The sequence below is a fragment of the Homalodisca vitripennis genome, chromosome 8 (genome assembly GCF_021130785.1).
Source record: "Homalodisca vitripennis isolate AUS2020 chromosome 8, UT_GWSS_2.1, whole genome shotgun sequence".
Lineage (NCBI taxonomy): Eukaryota > Metazoa > Arthropoda > Insecta > Hemiptera > Cicadellidae > Homalodisca > Homalodisca vitripennis.
In genome coordinates, this window is record NC_060214.1 from 63,134,964 (window position 1) to 63,158,319 (window position 23,356).

Consider the following 23,356-nt stretch of genomic DNA (forward strand, 5'->3'; position numbering starts at 1 on the left):
GAACACATTTTAGAACTTAAACGACAAAGAGTAAACGCACAAAAACTATTTTACAGTGTACTCAAAAACAAGTATAAAGTAAAACGCATATTTCACAGATATTGTATTTAATAACAAACCATTAATCGTTCATTATCGTTATTGAAACAAAATAAATATTTTTCAAATTATGAAACAATTTTAATTGTGCGAAAAACCAATTAACCTTTGATTACTTTTAAAGAATTAATAACAAAAATTACGAATGATAAACATAATTTATTTAAAGAATTTCAGAGCCATAAAAATTCATTCAATTTAGTGCACATTACTAGAAAAAATTCAAAAAAATCGGGTACACTCTTAGAGAGACATTTATGTTTTTATTTGCAAGAACACTTACAGCTATATATAAATACATATATATTTATATATAAATATACATATATATAAAAATAAATATTTCATTAATAAAGAATAATGTTTAAGCACCGTTCATATAATATTTTGAGCGTACCAGAACCAAAGCTCAATAGCATTTAGTTTTAACAACTCCTATTGAATATAAAATATAACTTTTAATGATATGCAATATGTTTAGATACTTAACAATTTCATTTAATACATTATTTCCATGATCAACACCAGACGTTTTGGCTGTTTATTTATCCAGGTTGGTAAGGAAATGTAAAAATACTTGGTGTTATTAAAAGTGCTCCACCTATTTTAAGTCATCTCTTCCTCCAGACCTGAACGATATGAAATAGCCTAAGTAGGAATGTTAACATCCTTTTGCTAAATATACAAGTACCGCAATTACGTATAGATTACATGTGAAAGACATTGTATTTTAATAATGCACATATTTCAGTTTACTCTTAACTTTAAGTCGTATTTAATCATCTCAGTTGTGAAAAATTTACACACATACTAATTAGCCTATTACTTTCTCTAATATTCACAATAGGTTATACGTGATTTTCATAAAGAGCATTATTCAAAAATTTGATGTGAACAGGGAAAGAGAAAACATTACACGGATTTTTTATTACATTAGGGAACGAAATAATAATGTTCTTACATTTTGCTGTCTCCTTGCTCCAAGACTGATTCAATGAGGCCGGCAACAGGAGTAAACATAAAACCTATTTTTACTTGCGAAATATCCAATATCATCCTATTACCATTCTAAGTTGCTTAGAAAAATAGCCTTATTATTGCAATAATAATCGATGAAATCTCAGTGATCAATCTCGAATTGCGAAAAATTTCTATTGAATCGTTACCGACAAATCGTCACTGATTTTTATCTGGCAATATCCGATACCCAAAATAAATTTCTACTTTATAAAAGTATTTATCAAGATATTAAATTCAGTATCCATGCTACAAATTAAAGTTTATCAAGACTGTCTTCATTAATGATGCATTATATGGAGGTGGACTAATAAATATTGAGGTTCATCTGAAAAACAATATTTTATATTGTATGACCAGAATTATTCTAATCGACAAATAAGTAACATTATACATCCGTACTGGACTTTCCATAAAAATCTGATTCAGGTGTTATTTATTGTTATACTAGTTCGTTATTATTTTGTTCAAGAAAGTCTGAAAGAAATGTCAAATAAATATTTTACTTTACTTAACTGTTACCGTAGAAATGTCATGACCAAGAATGCAAGAGTTGTGAATGGTGAGACATTGAACAGGAGAGCAGAGTGCACGCAGAACCATTGTGACGGGTGTTGTGGGATTTTTGAGGGAAAATGGTGGAGTTGGTGGGAGTGCGGGTACAGCGCGGTGGAGTTGGTGTGCGCATGACAGACGGAACACAGCCACCTGAACATCAGTCGCCCGCCAGACGCGAGTGCTTGTGGATTGACGTAGCGATGCTGTGGTAGGTAGACAACATTAAACGTATACATCCGTCTCAATATTTTTAAGTGGAGCTAAATCATCTAACATTGGAATCAATTAGCAGACATCACTACATTTCAAAATGTAATACATAAGCTAGTAAGTATAGTGTCAAAAATAAAAATAATTTTAAAACGATTACGTTAAAATCTATTTTATCCTAGCAATTATATCAAGAGCAACACTGATAATTTGTGGTGATTCTAATTTCAATAATCAATATTTTTTCACTATTAATCTAAGTGAAATAAATCAAACATTGAACAAATATTACTCAACATTGTACAAAGATTCGTTTATTTTCGACAAACATTTACACAACGTAAATGAAAGTGTTATTCCAGATATTGTAAAAAATACTAAATACAAAGTAATGTACGGAAATAAACAATTATTTAATTTAATTAGTTTTAAGATTTTGAACTTACAACTTATTACACTAATATTTAAGTAACTGTAACGCATAGTTTTCTGTTTCGTACGCTTTGAGCAACAAATTCCTTAACACTCCCAACATTTTCTGAAATCTGTGAGCAGAGTCTTTAAGGTAGGCCTACTATAAAATATGTGGCTTTTTGACTTAAAATTATTTATTTTACATTTCTAATAACATATAATGTAGTAATGTGTAGTTTATAATGCATAAAAAACATTACACTTTTCTCAGAAAATTTTCTTTAGGAAATTACATCTTGCCTTGCAGGTGAAATGCATTAGTTTTCGTCGTTAAAACTATATAAATTGAATAGCTTACTTTGAATGTCAGTTTAGTTAATTGTAGTATTTTTAATTCCGTCAATGCACTATAATATTTAATAATACCTAACCAAATGCCTTATAATACTAACCAAAATATTCAAATAATTATTAGAAATATTTCAAAATTTGAGATAAAAAGCGTTTATTATAACAACGTGATAAATGTACAACACCTAAAACAATAGACGTAAAATTTATATTTAGAGAAAAGATGGAATAATTTATACATTTTAATGTTATGTGATTATAGCTCTTAATACACGGACATGTAGAAGTATATACGGTTTTAGATACTCCGTAGATGTATAAATAATTGTACTGATATGATAAAAACAACAGATGATAATAAAATGGAAAATATTATCATACATTTAACCAGTAGCTATATAAGACGAATCTATCAAACGTAAATGGATTATTTGAAAAGCCATATATCAATACTATCATTATAATACAAAGATAACATAATTTTTAATAGTTTAATATTGTCAATTATTAAGATAAAGAGATATTATTCTTATTAAATATACTTATTAGATATCAGTTGTACACAACACATAATTCCCCCACCTGCATGTTTGCGTTCATAACATTTAATTAAAATAGGAGTGTAGGCAGACTTGCATGTATTATTTTCAAGACTAGAAAAATGTTAGATCTATTACATATCATAACTAATATATAGAACAGCATAGTACGAAATTGCCAAGCTATAACTTAAACCTTCACCTATATTTCAATGAAATTAACAGAAATTTATAAATTAGGTATCAGTAATATCGTCCTTACCAAATAATATTAACTAAACATATTCGATAAAAAACGGTACTTTGGGATTATACCGACCACACCCAGACATCAATCGTTATTTGAAATTTTGCTTCTATTGATTACTATATTAGCGTAGAACAATATTTCTTCAATATAAAACAGGAATTGTCTTATCGCAAACCCCTCCCCATCCTCAGACAGAGGTGAAAGTCGAGCGGTCTAGTAGATAACGTGATTGCAGAGTCTCGCCGCCCGTTCAGCTGGTGCGTCGCTTTGTAGTACTTCCGTGTTTTACCCCTACATGTCTCCAAACACAAAAATTCAACAAAAACAAACATTACCAAACAAAAACTAAAAAACTCAATAAACTCTTTATTTAAAAAAAACAAACAAAACTTGTTTTTATTCTTGATCACACTCCGCCACCCAAAATGCAAGTGCCTCCAGCCATCAGCGTGGGCTTCGGCAGCACCTTCGACGAAAGATGTCAACGAAAGAAAAACATCCCTCGAGATAGTACCTACCAGTAAAATATCAAATTCTAGAGGGGCTGATCAGAAATATAAATTGAATTGGAATGGAAAGGCAATTATGTACCGTGAAAAAAACTTAAATAATCATGTGATGCCGCGCGGCCTGCCGTAATCGGGATTCTCGAGAAAGATAAGATAACATCGACAACAATACCGATCATAATACCTGGAAATGCTTGTTGATTGATGGAATGTTAATTCTGTTACTCAAACACATCGTTTTATAACGTTCTAAGTTCATTGAAAAAGGTGTAAGCGTTGGGGGCATATAACGGAATCTGACCCCATTAACAATTGATAATCGTTGTAAGTTTGTAATTTTGTAATTAAAGAGTTGTTTTTTCGTTCTATCATGTTTGTTTCTATACATTTATATTTTTGTGTTCTTCATACTGGTATGGTCGGTATAATCCCAAAGTACCAAAAAGACTTAATCATTAATGTAATAAAAAGCGTACTCAACTGTTTATTTTTCACATTGATAACTTTTTGGAGTTTTATTTACGTTTCTTAATTATAAAAATAAATATATTCACCGTAACATCTTAGTCTTAAAATAGTAATAAATAGTACTTTAAATTAAAACCTATATAAATATTTAAATCTTTTGAAGCTTAACCAGAAACTAACAATATTTAATACAATCTTTAGTTCAGGGAACATTTTAGTTTCAATTCTTATCAAATATTGAATGTGCGATTGACACGATGAGCAAATTGGGACCTCCTTGCTTTACCAAACCTAATAACATATATAAGTTAACTAAGAATATAAATAAGTATAACTTGGATAAGAACCTTCATATCAGTAACGAAAATTGCCTAATATTCATACCCTATGCAATCTGTATTAATTATATTAGACCTAATAAATCTGGAGCATATTTTTAAATTTCAACTCTGATTATTAAACCTTCAAATCTTTTTATAATTGTTTAATTTTAATAACTGTTATAAGTAGTAAACATTAATATAAAACGTGTATGCTAATTCGTTTCATTCACCGGGTATTTATAAATTAGGTGCCTTTATTGAGTATATTCAGGTAACAGTAATCAACAATAATACCTTAATAAAGATAAAACACTAAAGTAAAGTTTATAAATTATCATTACGGCGAAAGGAATATGACAATAAGGTTTAGTAATGAAATAATTAAACAATGTTGTTTTATATTCTGAAAAATGTTTTTGCCTGTGCATACCATATTTTAGAGTCATACCTGTACATCACAATATACATTTTATATGTATCTGGCTCTAAACATATCAGTCATATCAAGTTGTATACAAAAGAAAGTTCCGTATAAACCAGGTAATAAGTTAATTTTTAATTGCTTGTTGACAAGACATACGTTGTGATACTTTCTTAAATGTAAAACATAGTAATTATAAAAAATGTGTTGTTCAAACTGCAATGTTCAGATTTATAGGTGATGGAAGAGTGCCTAGTATTTATGTGCAGATAAGCAGATACATTATGTATTCTGTTACACCACTTAGCTACATATTATTGTAAATCACTGTGGTCATTACTGGGTTAATTACCACACCACAGCACGGAAACATCTGTTTAGCATAAATCGATGTCCTACGGTCCAACTCGCTCCACTCAATCACTCGTGTAAAATTAACTAAATAATTATTATCTGTAGTTGATTTGATTTTTCTTTTTTTGGGAGGGAGATTATATCTAGATATATTTACAGGGTGTTAAAAATAGAATATTAGTAATTTTGAAATATGGCAAAATAATTGGAAATTTTAACATATGTCCTCAAACTGTATGGTCTGTTTGTTTCGTATATGTTTTTATGTATAGCTGTATTTCTACTAAGAAAAATAATAAACCAGAAATGTTTTATTCAACAGCGCTTAAATTTTGCATCTATTACTAGAATGTAACTATTTGCTGACAAAAATATATTCTTAACAGTTTCTAAAATGCAATCTTTTTAGAAACTCTACAGCTCAGTATCATAAAAATAATATTGTCTTTACATAAATACAGCTTTGGAAATTCAACACCTGTAATATCTTTTTTCTTATCAATTAATGTTAACTGGGAATAAATACGTCTTCAGTGCTCGCATGCAATCCATTGCAGTCAATTATAGGTGTTTAGTCTGGGATAATCCTATTTGTTCATAATATTATTTTCGCAGGAGTTCTATATCATCCTTATTTGTGTGTTTTAAAACTCTATTAACTAGAAATTTTACCGGGAAAACGATAATAGATTAAAAATATATTACTATAAATGCTACTACATTCTTCGTTCTATATGCCATTTTGTTTGTTCACTGTGTTTAATATGTGGATTGCAAAATAATTTTAATCAACAATATCAATTTCCATCTTCAGTAAATTATAATGACTATAAATCCTCCTCTATTTAAATATTTAATATATTGTCAACATTATAAATTAAATTTGTCTATTAAAAATAATGCCGTACAACATGAACGACAAAAAGAAATAAATAGACACATATTATAAGGGAGGTGTAAGAAAATATGTGCTACTAAAATGGAATACGACAAAGTTCTAAGTGTTATGAAAACTGCACCATGCGCCTTAAGAGAAATACAAAGATTTTAATGATAGACTGGATTCATTGTCACGCACTTTTTTCAAACTGCTCGTATCATATTATCGGCACCAGAAACGCAGAAAAAGTATCTTGAGAATTCTATCTGTTCCCCAATTGACAGTGATGGCAACATCTCTTTTTATTTTGTCTATGGTATTTTTAAATACTTTTATAAAGCATTTAGTATTATATTTATGGGAATTAGATTATTATTTCTGGTATAACCTAGGGATCTTGTCAACCACGTATCTTATCTTCTATTCAGTGATATAATCTTGAATAATGTCATATATAGCAAGCAAATACAGAGTATAGTATGAATAAAAATACATAATTTACGTAATAGAGACTGTCAAAACCAATGTTTCCAGGAGGATGATTTCGTTCCACATTCGAACATTAATAGTTACACGAGTAAAAACGAAATTAGTAAGGGCATCTTTCTTGAAAACAATTTTATAAACTCTTAATACCGTTCCAAGTTTAAAGTTTATCTAAATACACGTTTGGACTATTATACGGTTCATATACGCTTCTCTAAAGTAGAAAATAGAAGCGAAATCATTACCACAATTTATAGAAAACATTACATTATTATCCGCCATAATTATAATTTTGGATTCTCCCGATCACTTCTTGCCCATCAATATAGCGTGTGCTCTAAATTTTATGCAGCCTAAAGGGATCTGGGAAAATATAAGAGATACAGCAAGGACAAAATAGAAGAAGTTGTGCATGATAAAAAGACAACCAAATTAGTGTGGTTAAGTTAATTATTAGCTGCGTCATTCACTCGATACGCTCAAATACCAGTTTTTTGTATACATTTTCAAATCGTCACAGCTAGGTTATTTACTTGAAATAAAAATATAAAATCCTTTAAAGTTTTGTGAACAAATGTGGTAGGGGAAGTTTTTAGTTAGACAAAATAAGCTGTGTTAAAATTTACTCAGGTTGTTTTATTATTTTATCGTACTTTTTATAATTTTCTGTATGACATTATAAATTTATTATGATGTGATTTGAAACATACATGCAATTTGGCTAGTCAATTACAAAAATATCAGTAATGCTCAATTTGTAGACTGTCCTTGTCTTATAATTCCTAAGTTTTACTAAACAGCTGATTGCAACAATGTGTGCAGTGAAATATCAGTCAGATGTAACAAATATCCTATTAATAGAATAAACATTAACTTCTTACAACCATACAAAAACGGGTTTTAAAAATGTATTTAATGAAACCATGAGGAAAGTATAACATATGGTGTATTTTTGAAACAAGTACAACATCCACTTTCTTTTCATCAGGTATAACATGGGCTGTTGCATTAAAAAAATATTCAAAATCTACAGCTCCTGCTCGCTTGTCTTGAAAAGTTGCTTCATTATAATTCATAAAAACATAAGAAATTTCATGCAGGATTTCAAGTGAAAAACTTTTCAATGTAGCTATTAATAAGAGAGAAGTAACAGTTTGAGATTTTTTCCCAACGACGCAACAAAAAATCTACTTGACTTTATTAATTATTTGGTCTTATTATTAAGCACAACTTTTTCCATCTAATCTATGCTTTATCTTTTACGTAATGTATGTCTAAATCCAATTAACTTTAAATTCGTAGTAACCATTGTTATAGGTAATTTAAATTGTTTTTTGCAGTGTAGATTTTACAAGACATATTTACGATCCATATAATGTGTATTGGAAATGAAAAAGAAAGATGTATAATTATTTTTCATATGAAAGTAACTTTTTGTAACCATACAATTGTTGACGCAAAAATAAAACTTAACCACTCTCCTTGAAGACATGTTAATTTTGTTGTTATTAATTGGATTACGTGCTGTGTATTTTCCACCACAACTATATCATGTAGTTTAATCATACCCTTAATGAGTATTTAATAATCGAATATATTTGACGTTAGTATTTGTGAACTGTATTCTTCAAGTTTTAACAAAAAGTGTTTTATGACAAGCATATTATTTATAAGATAATGTTAATTTAGTTGATACAAAACATTAATATGTTGAACATATGAATTAGCACCTCAAAACATCATAATATTTTTTTATCCTAGATTTTATATATGTGTTTAACCAGTTAAACCTCTCAGGAATGTATAAAAAACCGAAAATTAAACTTACTAATGTTTTAAATATTTCCATTAACCTCATTGGATGTAGCCTACTTTCGTACTTATCAGCCAGGCCAGTGTAGTAGTGAATCATAATTCCCACCTAACATTACTATTATTTCACAGTACTGATTAAAATTCTACGAGAAGAACCCGTAAACTACAACTATTATTAAAATGTATTAATATATTTAATATAGAACTCGAGTCAGATGTATTTAGTGCTTGTATCCAATTTCATTGAGAATGCGATTTTTAAAATATAAATTAACATATACTCATAGCAGAGGCCCAAAGAATGTCCATGTAAAATTTCGGTTCAATCAGTTGATTAGTCTGCGCGTGAAAACACATAATAAAGTTACTTTTGCAAATTATATTATTAGGATTTAACATATGTGTTATATGCTATAATAAGGATATAATACCAATTTTGTCATATATTTCTCTGTTACGGGCAAAAAAGTATATGGTATCTGTTCCACCATTTTTTAGTTATTAAAAACTGTTAATATAGGAGGAAACCGTAATTAAATTTATAGAATTATACTATCAAAACCGATTATAGCTTCTAGTTACAAAGTAGTTTGTTGTATCATATATATAGATGCCAAAAACAGTACATTAAAATAATAACACTTATGTTGTAGTAATCCTATAAATTTCACGAATTGTTTAAAAATATATTTTTAAACTGGTTTATACTGCCACAATATTTAATTGTGTTACTTTAAAAATATTCTCGTTTTCGTATCCTAAAAACTTTATTTTCATGAGTATGTGTGTTTATTATTTTATGAAATGTCTTTGAAATATAAAATCTAGTGCGTGAAGAAAATTTTTATGTTACGCATAAAGTTTAATTATGATATAAAAAAATCGGCAGGATACTATCTTTAAAAATTTGCTTCTAAAGAAGACTCCGAAAGCTTTAAAATGCTGGAAATGTGTAGAGACAGACATCGTGGAGGTGAAAGTCACAATAAACAATACGGTACGTATAGCTCAACCCTCAAGCTCATGTGGGATGGAAGTGAGGTGTGATTATGTGGTGGGGGGGGGCGATGCAGAAAGAGGGGTTATTCACTTCTTTAGAGATTTTATCCCTACTTCAACTTTGTGAGGTTCTCTTGAGATTGAATTGGCGTAGAAGTCAACCACCTCCCCTTTCCTCCCTTAAGTAATTAGTAAAATTTCACAATAGATTGAAATGGTAAATAAAAATGGTAATCACGTTGAAGATTTTGTATACAAATCCTGAAAATATTATACATATATTGCTTTTTTATACATACTGCACATGTAAATAGTTTACCTTTGTCATTTTTAAATATTATTTTGTATAAAATTTTGTATAAATTACAATCTCTACATACATAATTTGGGCAGAGAGTATTGAATGACTTTTAGATTTCTTAAATACATTAAACTCCTTCAATAACAATGTAAAACTTACTTGAAAAATATCAACAGTCATTGACGTTTCTAGAAATTAACGTTAACACCAAGGAAAGTTACTTCAAAGAACAAAATCAATACAAAACGTACTAACACTTTTCAATATCATCACTACAACAGTTGTCACCCTTTAATGTATAATATTAATACCTACAAATACGGTTACACGAGCAAAATAGTTAAGCAGCGATAGTGAAAATCTAAACAATTACTGTAGTAACATATATGATACGTTCCTTAAATGCGGATATCCTGAAATAATACGGATGATAAATGATGCGGATAAATGAAAAGATACAGCTCAATAAAAGTTACCTGATTAATAATTAAGTCAAATGGGAAGATTATAATGATACACAAAATATTATCCGGCCCTGTACAAAGTTAACATTTTTAAATTAGCATACACCATTCTCCATGGACATACTCATTTCTGCTGAGTATTAAACGTATTGTTTTTAAAAGACCTCATATCTTAAAGAACATTAAATAAAAAAAAATAATCAGTTGAATCTGGTGTGGAAACTAAATTCAACGGAGCACATCCATGTAATAAATCAAGATGCATAGTATACCGGGTGTATCAAAAAGAATGACCTGATTTTGTACCGGTAATAATTCCGAAACATAAGGCGTGCGGGCAAAGAAAGCTGTGTATTTGGAATGGGCGTGGCCTAAAGTTTCATAAAATCGCCGCTAGATGTCGGTCAGTGCGTCTTCTTCGTTTCCAGTCAGTCTGAAGTAAAATGGCGTCCGCTCAACAAAAGGCGTTTTGTGTGTTGCAGTTTGCCAAGGATGAGTCAGTTGTTTCGGTCCAGCGTGCTTTTCGTCGTGGTTTCGGCATTGATCCGCCTTCACCTAAAAACATTCGTCGATGGTATCGCCAATTTGAAGAGAAAGGGTGCTTGTGCAAAGGTAAAAGTTCCTCGCACTTCTGACGAAATGGTGGAAACAGTTCGGCAAACGTATGAGCGCAGTCCAACGAACGTCTACTCGCCGTGCAAGCAGACAACTGGGTATGCCTCACATGACTGTCTGGCGAGTGTTAAGACGTCGTTTGCTGTACAAACCATACAGACTAAAATTAGTACACGCTCACGGTTGGTGATAAAAGGAAACGTATTGAATTTAGTAATGCTCTACTTGAGGATATGGAAGTGGATACATTTTTATCACGATTAATTTTCAGTGATGAAGCAACATTTCATACTAGTGGTAAAGTAAACCGACATAACGTGCGCATATGGGGACTCGAACAACCTCACGACGTTATTCAGCATGAACGAGACTCGCCGAAAGTGAACGTTTTTTGTGCAGTCTCTCGTAAAAAAAGTGTACGGTCCCTTCTTTTTTGAGGGAGACATTGTGAATGGAATGAGCTATCTTCAAATGCTGCAGAATTGGCTTTTCCCACAACTTAAGGCAGACTCTGGTGACTTCATTTTCCAACAGGATGGAGCACCGCCTCACTGGCACAACAATGTTCGGCAGCTTATCATCAACACTCTGCCCCAACGCTGGATAGGGCGCACGGGACCTCGAGATAATGCTCTTCATTCTTGGCCTCCAAGATCACCAGATTTGACCCCATGCGACTTTTTTTGTTGTGGGGATATGTGAAGGAAAAAGTGTTTGTTCCCCCTCTAACTCATGACATCGAAGAACTAACGAACAGAATAACTGTCGCAATAAGGTCTGTGAACGCAGTTACGTTGTGTAAGGTTTATGAGGAATTTAGCTATCGTCTGGATGTTGTTCGTGCTGCTGCTGGTGGACATATAGAACATTTGTAATAACATACCTAAAACTTTGAAGATTTTGGGAGTATTTTGCAATAAATATTATTTTTGTAGTACATTTTTAGCAATAGATATTGAGTTTTAAAATCAGGTCATTCATTTTGATACACGCTGTACCATGAAATATAAGGGTCATCATATTTCAAATGCAATACAAAAAGTTTAAAAAAATCTATTTGCAATTTCAGACGTAATAGAAAAACGCAGAATATAAAATCTAGTTTTAAACTGACTGAAAGGCTATTATGGCTCTAAAGTAAATAAGATTAAGTCCCAAGAATAAGATTCACAGGTGGCCGTTATCATTTCCAACATAGTGATGAAACATAACCGTTAGTCACTCACTGTAAAATACACAAAGAATCTGTTGAAACTGTTATAAAGTAAAACAAATCGAGCAGTTAATAATAATTTAAACACATCAAAACTAATAAATTTTAAACACGCATGTAAAATAATAACAAAATCGAAATTTTCTTATGAATTTAATTTTGATATATATAGTTTCTAAAATATATATTTAAAAAATTGATTGTGCAGGTTTTATTCTTTACTGTATCTAAACACATTGGGCATTCTTGTTTCCCTAATACGCGTATACCAAGGCAACCATTTAACCATTCCCATTCCTTCTGTGTACGAAGAGCGCACTTACAGGAATATCATACCTTAAAGAATAAAAAGAAGAATGATGCTCATTACGTCGAATCCTGTTGTTAACTCAACACCAATCATCAAGTCTCTTGTAGTACATAAAGTATGATGTCACTTTTTAAATTGAAACGAACTACTTTTATAGGTAATTTAATTTTATGGCAAGAAAACACCGAAACTAATATCTATGCAAAAGGCGTATGAAACTAAACCGCTAATGTGTACTATGTTATTAAATATACCAATATATCATTTACAATATTGTATAAGGTAGACCACACATTTATTACATAGTATTTGTTAATGAGGACTCGTAAACATACGATATTCTGATTATACGAGTTTTTCTGCTGAATAAACGAGCAAAACTGAACTAAACCCCTTCTCCCAAATGTTGGCCAAGAGTAGTAAAAATCGCACAATACACGAGAGAGTAAAACTTTACCATAAGTGGTGTCAGAGAGAGCAAACATTTACATTCTTGTGATAAAACAAATGTTGCCTGACGTAAACATATGTGTGTAACTTTATAGCTAACATCTGTAGAGACTTGTATTCTTTCTCCGCAGTTGTTAAACAAAAGTTTCAATAACACCACTCCGTTAGGGAATTAACTTGTAATGTTATACTTTCTATGTTTTACACAAATTGCATAACTAAATTGATTTAACATTTTTTTAATGAAGAACAATATTAGTGGAAACATTGTATTTTACTAAATTATTACCTAAAAAAATTAATTATTACCTGGGCTAATAAAATTATATAACTTCATATCGTTCTTATTAAATATTCGTTTGTTTGATAAGTACTTTAAATTCATTGATATATAATTCATTGGTAATTTCATTGATCTCTATTACTGTAGACTAAATATTATTTACTACAAAGTGTTGTATTATTTTAGAACCTGACCCTATTGAGTGTTTCACGCATATCCAATATCAGAAATGTTTATTGAGATAAGAAACTTACAACTTGGAGTTTAAGAAGAGTGTTCACCGCTTAAGTATTTGAACTTTTCCAAACATTTTAATTATAAAATCCTCACAATTGGATGGATTTTAAATTTATAATATATTTTCAAACAAATCTTTATGAAACCGAAGTCGTCTGTGGATTTATAAATGACAAGTACATCGTGATATATGATATAGATCTCTGGATCCCAGCTAAAAGAAGTTCTATACTTTAAACAAATAACTGCTAAGAACTTTAAAATTAAATCGACAACAAGAATCGACAAAGAAATGAACCAAAATGATGACAAACAAGAATTATACACATTGTTGACTATAAAAAATTAACTCTTGTGGCTGTGAAAGCTATTATTGGTCAAACTGGCAGATATTGCAAATAAAAGGTTTAAAGAATAAATGTTCTGCTGGACATTTATAAGAAACTGAACATAACTACACAAATGTTGAAAAGAACATGGAAGTATAAGATATCGAAAGGAAAGGTGACAAATTTAACACAAAAGGAGATTTACATATCTATCTAATTACTATGAAGATCCTCATACAATTTTAAATAGCAAGCTGAAAAATAAGGTAAACCTAGTTTAAAAAAAGTAAAATATTAATTACATAATACTAATCTCAACTTCAACTGTGTAATACAAATTTAACATTTTTTAAGCGGTCCACATGTGTAAATTTAACTGTTTATAATTTATGTAGTGGTTAAAGTACGCCAATGTTAGTTTAATTCCGAAACACGTGTATGGAAACACAATAATTAAAACGTGTTTTAGTCGTAATTGTACTAATAATAAAGATAACCCTTTAATGTGGAGTTACTAATATTAAAGGTTGATAAAACGCATTTTTGTAGTGATTTGACAGATTTAGACTTCTCAACAATATGATGGCAACAAAGGAGGTGTATATTAAATGCACTAATAGTCAAATATTTCCATGTGCCTATATTATTATCAGTTCATATTCAAAAGTATTGATACTTTGAGTTTCCTTTGGAGATTTAACCAAAGAATCTTTTTACGCCCCAAGTTGAATGTGTCATCTCAATGCAAATAAAAACATATAAACACACACATACACACTCATATAATGCATATACATGTATATACATATTTAGAATTGAACTGGCATACATATTTTCAGTCAAGTTGGAAAACTGCATTATTATTTACAAATACTGTTATTGTGCTGTAAAAAAATTAAGTCATCAAATCATGTAGTTTTGTTAGATATATGACCCACATTTCTACTCAGTTTTCTTAAAATCTTTTTTTACCTTATTTTAAGTGTCGTTTCTCTTTGAATACGGCCTTTAACTACAAATAAAAATCTTAAATCGTCCATTAAGTAGCAAAATTTACCAAATCCAACTCTTAGAGAAATGTTATCCCTGCCACATTTATTCCATTATTTCCCACGTCATTAATATCGCATCTTGTATAAACGAGTACTTTTTTGGCAGCTCCAATGGCATGTTGCCATCGCTAAGCGGAACAGCTGATACACGAGTAATAAAACGATCCAATATTTCAGCGGTAGATTATTTATGTTTTTGTTATAAAACCGTTCTGGATCCATTACGCCCCTTCGTCTTTAAGCGAACATTTCTCTCCTTGCTAGATATATATTTTTATTTTATCTAAGTGTTAAATATCGCTAGAAAGATTTTAAGTGCTTTACGGAAAATTGTGTATTGATATCTTTAAAATTTACATTTTAAAGTTATTTACCAGGGTTTTCCTTTAAATAAAACATAAAAAATTATCCAATACTTTTTTACGTCGTGTATCAATATAGTGGAATCCCACTCCAATAATGATGTTTAGTACAATATACACTTTAATTGTAGAATACAAAGAGTTTATCAAGTATTTTTGAAAAACAATAAAATTGTTTTACACTAGATAATTAGTAAAATTATATATAACAAAATATTTTTTGTGCCTTTAGAAGCTTTTATTTTCGAGAATTATGAAAGGTACCTCATTTGATGTAACATAATTTTGAAACTTTCTTTGCCATTATCTTAGCTTTAAAAAACCAATCAATCGAGAGGCTCAAGAAATTATATTTTGTATACAACTCAGTATTTTGCAATTCTATACTCTATTATGAACTAGAATAAAACTAGTATATAACTTAAATACATTATTTCTATACACGCAAAATTAAATTTGGTTGCAGTATATACAACATGGTATTTTGATGGATCATTTTAGAATTGGTATTAGAGCTATCCATGATGGAAATGAGAAACTTGAAGTTTATATAAATTTGTAAACAAATCTACAATCATGTGACATGTGGTCTAAGAAATGAACCATAATCGTTATCAGTCCGCAGATGCGAAAGATCGGTTAGATAAGCCTCTCTTAGTCTGCCGTTTCGCCCGCGCCTGCCAGCTCAGTCATGTCGGCAAATTCCTGCTTTCATTATAGTTCATATTAATTGGTGTTGATTTCAAACTAATTTCGGTTTATTATTTTTCTTTTTATTTACATGTAAATCTCTTATCTTATCTGTAAATTTAAATGTAAAATATTGGCGATGCGGGTACACTATATCGTTACTGATATTTGAGATTGGTTTTTATTTTAAACTTACTCACAAGTGTACGACTATAGTTTGTGGTAAACTTCACTTAAATATCTCTAACGTTAAAAAAGTAGGCAAGTCATCGTTATGCAGTGTGGAATTTCATGCTACTTGTTGCCGGATCCGAACTGTCGCCAAACTGAAGAAGATGTCTGTGAAAGCGCTAATCACGTGGCGCTGTGACGAGTGTGACGTTGACGGTGCTTTCTCTACAAACAGTGACGATCCTGTAATTATGGACTTAATACAAATCATATAAAAGAGATGTCAGATTCCAGAAAGTCCAACAGCGACAGTTTTATATCTTTGGAATAGACTATGATGTCTGTTATCGAGTCATTAGAAGAAGTCAAGAATAAATTCTCCATTTTTGAGAAAGATATTCCTACGATAAACGAGGACTGTGGTTCGTTGAAAACAGAAAAAAACTGCATTAAATATCCATATGTAACAATAAAGAAACTAGGGGTGTGCCGGTAACAAGGGGGGATTTGTGCTGTTGCCGAGTCGATTGCGAAGGAGATTGGAACAGTGTTCAACAGGGGAGGAATATCCATCGCTCACAGGCTTCTAGAGACAAAATATTTCATTCCAACATCGTGGTCAAGTTTATAACTCAATCTATTTCAATCAAATGGCTGACTGCCACGACAAAAACGCATCGAGACCTTAAACTTGGTACCTGTACATCCAGGAACGCCGGTCTTCGTGAGCGCGCATCTCACCACGCACAAGGCCATCTATGGGCACGCCAAGGCGTGTGTCAAATTAGGAAAGCTGGCATATGCTTGTTGCTGATCATGGTGAGGAAGACTGCTGATTCTTCTGCCCAGAGGTTCTCATCGTTGTAAGACATGGATAGAGCGGGAGCATCACCTTTACTGGTTTAATGTAGGGATTAGATAATTGTATTGTTCTAGTAATTTCAATAATTATTTACGTCTCTCAATAATTAAATATAAATAGTTTCTTTGATTAATTTAACAAACTCCAAATTGATTTCACTTCCATTAAAAGCTCTAAACAAGTAACAATTAGGGTTGAAGTAAACATGTTTTAGATGTAAATGAATCATTTGCCTTTGAATAAAACTAAACTATTTTGTTCTATTGTTCCCATAGGGTTAGTATATTATTAGATGGAAGAGAAGGGTTAAAAACAATATGTAATCACCACAAATAATGAACAAACCAATGTATCTGTTTTGGGAAGCTCTTGACAATCCAAACAAATTTAAACTTGCATTGTTTGTATTTCTATTCGCACTTATACTTTGAATTAACTAACGTTATTGTGATGGAACTAGTAGTATTTCAATCTTAATTTATAACGTTATAAGTGTTATTATAATTGTAAATGCAGTAGTGTATGAGGATGATGGGAAATAAGCTTTTGAGCGAGACATTCATGGTTCATATCGCTGTACTATAAGACCTTTAAACACATATAACGGACACATAGACGAACTCGTAATATTTTTAAACTGTTTCGTTAAAACGTTTGACATTGTTCTAACAGAAACCTGGTTGGATGAAAGTTGTAGTATCGCTTTTCGTATGACCAGGTATGATGGTATTATGAACAAACAAAAGAGGAACTATAATGATGGCGTAAATTAGTTGGTCAATAAATGGCTCCGAATGAAGCATGAGGAAGGAAGAATGCATGAGGACTTAAGTATCAGAGTAAATGTGTCGGTTGGCAGTGAGAACACCAGCCTGCTCGCGGTGTATCACAGCCCACCTTCAGATAACGATCTCGAATTATTCATTAAGTTCCTCGAGTTATATGAAAACAATAGACCCAGGGATCGAATACTTTGGCTAGTTGATGACGTCAGTTTTTGCATGTTGCAGAAAACTCAAAGTTTGTTATTACAACGTTATCATAACATATTGTATGGTGCCGTTCCTTTTTTTACAAATATTCCAACTATAGTTCATCTACATTTATCGACCATATTTTTTTCGGTATAAAGAACACATAATGCATTGAATCAGGATTAGTTAAATCAAGTATGACATATTATCTAGTCGTTATTAAGTTTCGGACAGAAGTACCTATTATACATATTATAAATAACAGCAATATTTACAAATTTGATAAAGATTTATTCTCTAGATGAATTTCTGAGCAGGACTGGAGCGTAGTCGGGCGGCGTAATGTGATAAGTAATGTGAACCCAAGTTTTAATCTCCTCGTTGAAATACTGCACTCCATAATGGAAAAATTAAAAAGTCTCAATTGGATCTCAACTGCTTTATTAAAACCGATTCAATTTAGAGATATATCACTTAAGTGTTGTAAATAGGATTTAATGCAGTGCTACCTAAGAACTATAAAAATACTGAAGTATTTAAAATAAATTATTTTAAAAAGCGAAGTGACAATAACATAAGGAAAATATTTGTAAGCGGAAAACAATAGTAAATGTCTGTGGAAAATATAGGAGAACTTACAGGGACTGTGTTTAAAAGTGATAATTTTCCGATTAAAAAATCTGTACCTAACAAGTATATTATCTTATCCTGAACACAGATATTATCAATGTGGCGAATACTGTTAATGAGTATTACTTAGGTTTAGGTCCTGGTCCTCTTGTGTGCAGTGGGCGACGACATGCACAGAGTGCACAGAGTGAACACTGTTTTTTTTCAGCTGGAATCCGTCACTGAAAAGCATACTGTAAAAGTAATACAAGACATGCGGGGCGTGAGAGAGAGAGGGGGGGGGGGAGAGAGAGAGAGATAAGTATTCTTGCAAATAAAAACATAATTGTCTCTCTATGAGTGTACCCGATTCTTTGAATTATTTCTAGTAATGTGCACTAAATTTAATAAATTTTTATGGCTCTGATATTCTTTAAATAAGTTATGCTTATCATTCGTAATTTTTTTTATTAATTCTTTAAATGTCATCAAAGGTAATTGGTTTTTCGCACAATTACAGTTGTTTTATAATTTGAAAAATATTTATTTTCTTTCAATAACGATAATTGTGGCGTTTGCCACTTTATTTTTGTTGGCCGTTGGACGGGCCGGCAGCAGTTTCCCTACAGCTGGTCGAGTCGTCTGTTTTTCCAGATGGTTAACCTCTTCTTCTAGATGTTTCTGTGGAATTCTGCCTGTTTTGATTGGTTTTAGTGTTCAGGTTTCTAGATATCTGGAATTAGGTTTCTTGCTCTCTTCTCTTCAGGCTTCCGTAGGGCGAGGACGTCTTCGAGTTTTAGTGGTCGGAGTTTTATAATCAAAGCTGGCTGCCCGCTCCCTCGACGAACCGGCACGGTGTTTTGGTGTTAATATCGTGGGACCTACCTTCTAATCAACGTTTCACGACCTCATTTATTTAATTAGAGCCCAGTCGTTCCAAATTCAGTGTACAAATTGTAGCATAATGAACGCATTCATGGTTTGTTATTAAATACAATATCTGTGAAATATGCATTTTACTTTATACATGTTTTTGAGTACACTGTTAAATATTTTTTGTGCTTTTACTCTTTGTCGTTTAAGTTCTAAAATGTGTTCTGTTAATGAAACAATAGTATTGGTGTTAATTATGCACACTAGTTGACACATAAGCTAATAAGTGTATTCTAAACAGGTTAATACAAGAACAAACATGTGCGAATAATATAAGTAAATAATAATACATATTACAAGTTACAGGAATCATGAAGGTGACACTATATTGTAAGTAGTAAGAGTTGGCATCATTTACAGCAACCAGGACCAGGAGTAGATGGCGGTTATATATAGCTTGTGCAATATATATGGTAACTTGCAATATCAATCCTTCATTATAACCTACCTTTATTATAACCCCTTTTATGGAAGGAAAACCCCTTTTCCAATTTAGAATACATCTAACATCAAACGCAAATTGCGAAAGGAGAGAGAGAGAACTACATCCTAATCTTAGAGAGGTCCAATGCTTTAAGATTTTTTACCATTACACAGCTATACAAATATTTTTTTTATAATTTTTATATTCTTACTTATTATCCAATTTTTTTATTTACATGCGGAATCTAAAATTTTACTCAGGAAATCGTTATAACGAGTTTTGACGTTACATTTTTATACCCTAATATTTGTAGAGTTTACTTTAAAATTAAAGTTCAAGTTATAAATAATTTATTATTAATACATCTAATAACCTTTGGAATATGTTACAGATAGACCGGTACAGATGGGGGCAAGAAAATGAACGTGACAATGAACTCTAGTAACAGTGAGGCGCCTTACTGCGGCTCAGGGTTGGAGCACTTCCACGCCGGTTACCGTCAGGCCCACGGCTACGTCAGTCTGCTGGTCTGTGTCTTCGGTTCCGTGGCCAACGTACTCAACATCGCTGTTCTCACTAGGCGAGAGATGAGTTCTCCCACCAATGCCATCCTGACCGGACTAGCTGTGGCCGACCTCCTCGTCATGTTAGAGTATATCCCCTTCGCCTGCCACATGTATCTCCCTCAGCGACCCAAGAGGGAGCGGTTCTCTTACGGCTGGGCGTTATTTGTGCTGTTGCACGCGCAGGTCTCCCAGGTCTGCCACACGATATCGATATGGCTGACAGTGACTCTGGCTGTGTGGCGGTACATCGCAGTGGCATACCCGCAACATAACAGAGAGTGGTGTGGTATGCAGAGAACCATCGCGGTAATAGTCTTCGGCTACATCTTCTGTCCTCTGCTGTGCATACCGCTCTACCTAGCCTTCGAGATCGAACCTAAGATAGCATTACTAGGCGAGGATGGAAACGACGCCCAGCCTAACTCAACTACAGCGTACAACACGACCTTGTACGTAGTAGACCTCAGCGAGATGGGGAAAGCCAATAACAACCTTTTGATGGACATCAACTTCTGGGTATACAGCGTAGTTATCAAGATCATACCTTGTATCGCGTTGACAGTGCTGAGTCTCAGACTCATCTGTGCGTTGTTAGACACCAAGAGGCGACGTGAGAAGTTGACCAGTGGCAGCAGGAAGACGACTCGTCTCATGGAGAAGGAACGTCAGACGGATCGCACAACCAGGATGTTGCTGGCTGTCCTGCTTCTCTTCCTGCTCACCGAGTTCCCTCAGGGTATCTTAGGGAATGTTGAGTGTAATGCTAGGCCAGAGATTCTTTCAGGGACTGTTACAACAAATTAGGGAGAGGTCATGGACATCTTGGCTCTTATAAACTCGGCCATCAACTTTATCCTTTACTGTGCGATGAGTAGACAGTTCAGGACTACGTTCAGTGTGCTCTTCAGGCCGAGGTGGCTACCTGTGCCTCAAGTGGACAACAACGGTCACAATAACTACACTACTACTCAGGTGACCCAGGTTTAGCGACGAGCTAGCAAGAAGGTTCCCTGCACATCTCTCTAGTCCTTCCTTCTTGCCTCTCCTACCTCGACCCTGCGTGCAAAGTGGCCTTGTACTTTCTTTTAAGTGACTTAATGGACGATTGTACATATTTTCCATGATAATTACAAACGAATAGTGGACTTTTTGTAATCTAAAAGCGTACACTATAATAGGAATCAATCTATAGGATCATAATCATAAAATAAGAATTGCTCTTATTCATTAGATATGTTTCCAATGCCGATTAAAAATTAGATATTGTGTGGTCTGTTTGTTATTCATTGTAGTTTTGATAATTTATTAATAAGGTTCATCTATAAGTTAAGATATAATATTTATTTACAAATGGTTTCTTCTATCATGATCATGCAATGTCAGTCGTTAGTTTTCTCTGGGTCATGTAAAATAAAAATGGAAATATAATCTGAAAGTATTTGTTATGATAGACGTTTAGTAAAGTGGTTCAGTATAATATATTTTATCCAGTAATATTAAGAACCAAAGAAGTTGTCCAAGACGTTTTAAGGCTGTAAAAGTGATAAAATATATTTACATAAAATTCTTAATGCTGCACAATTTAATATATTATTTTTAAAAACTTACAAGTACCTAATTTTTTACTAACTCTTATTAATGAGTTTGCCACTTTATTTGATATATCAGATAGGTAAAGGCTTAATAATGTTATATTTGCAGTTATTATCTTATATTTTAATAATATTACACATGAATAATAACTTATTACTTTTAATGAGGGTTTATTCCAATAGATAAGTAATAAATTCTACTATTACCATGCCTTTTAAGCGTTTCATACACAAATTAATTAAAATAAATGTTAAGATACATTACTTTAAATTGTTAAATAAATGTTTTATTTCTTGAAGTAAATAACTGTTCGATAATTTTTAAGCTATAATAAGTGTAATCATAACTATTTTCATAAATGTGTGTTCTTTTGAATAATGCCATGCTAACTGTAAAAATAGTGAATGTCTACGCGATGTAAGATAATGGAAAACCGCAGTAACAAGATTTCACCCCATCACTTGAGCCCCAGGAGGTGAAATATTGTGAAACGGTAAGACGTACAAACAAGTTGGAATTTTCGGGACAAAAGGTAGTACTTATTTAAGAAGTTAATGTACTAATTTATTTTTGAAATGTAAATAAATTCTGGAGCATTGTAAAAAGAGCATTATTTTCGTTATATCTCTATTTGTATTGATTCCTGTTCCATGTAAATAAAAAAGTGTTTTCAATTAAATAAAAATAATATATAAAAACTATGTAAAACTTAACAACAATTAATGTAAGTTTATAAAACTAAAACTACAGTCAAATAGCACTCTGAGACTTTTCTGTCGTTTGCATAATACATCGGGTTAAAATTGTAAAGGAGAAAAAAATCCGTAAATGTATCCATATCATATCTAATTCATTTTTAAACTATATGATAGCTAGTTAAGCTAATTTATCTTATGATAATGCAAATTCTAATTATAGTAAATAATTATAATAATTAATATGCTTAAATATGCGAAATCGAATAAATAAATTAAAGAAAGTATATATGGATTTCAATAACGATACAATTTCCTTACTATACTATACGAAAACTGTGGTGCTATTTTATATTAATGCAGCTGCTATTTATTGAATTATATTGTTTATCCATTTCAAAAATGAAATTATTTTATTCCAAATGTTAAGCATTGTTTATAGTTCTTTTTTGAGATGTTTTCATTAAATGACGCAAATGAACACTAGGCGCCCAAAAGGCATTTGGCATAGTTGGCTGAGCCTTAGAAAA

General features: G+C 31.8%; 1 pseudogene; it reads left to right on the forward strand.

Annotated features, from left to right (window-relative positions):
• Positions 1-1,834: 1,834 nt before the first annotated feature.
• LOC124367628 lies at positions 1,835-22,808 on the forward strand (annotated as a pseudogene).
• The last annotated feature ends 548 nt before the right edge of the window (positions 22,809-23,356 follow it).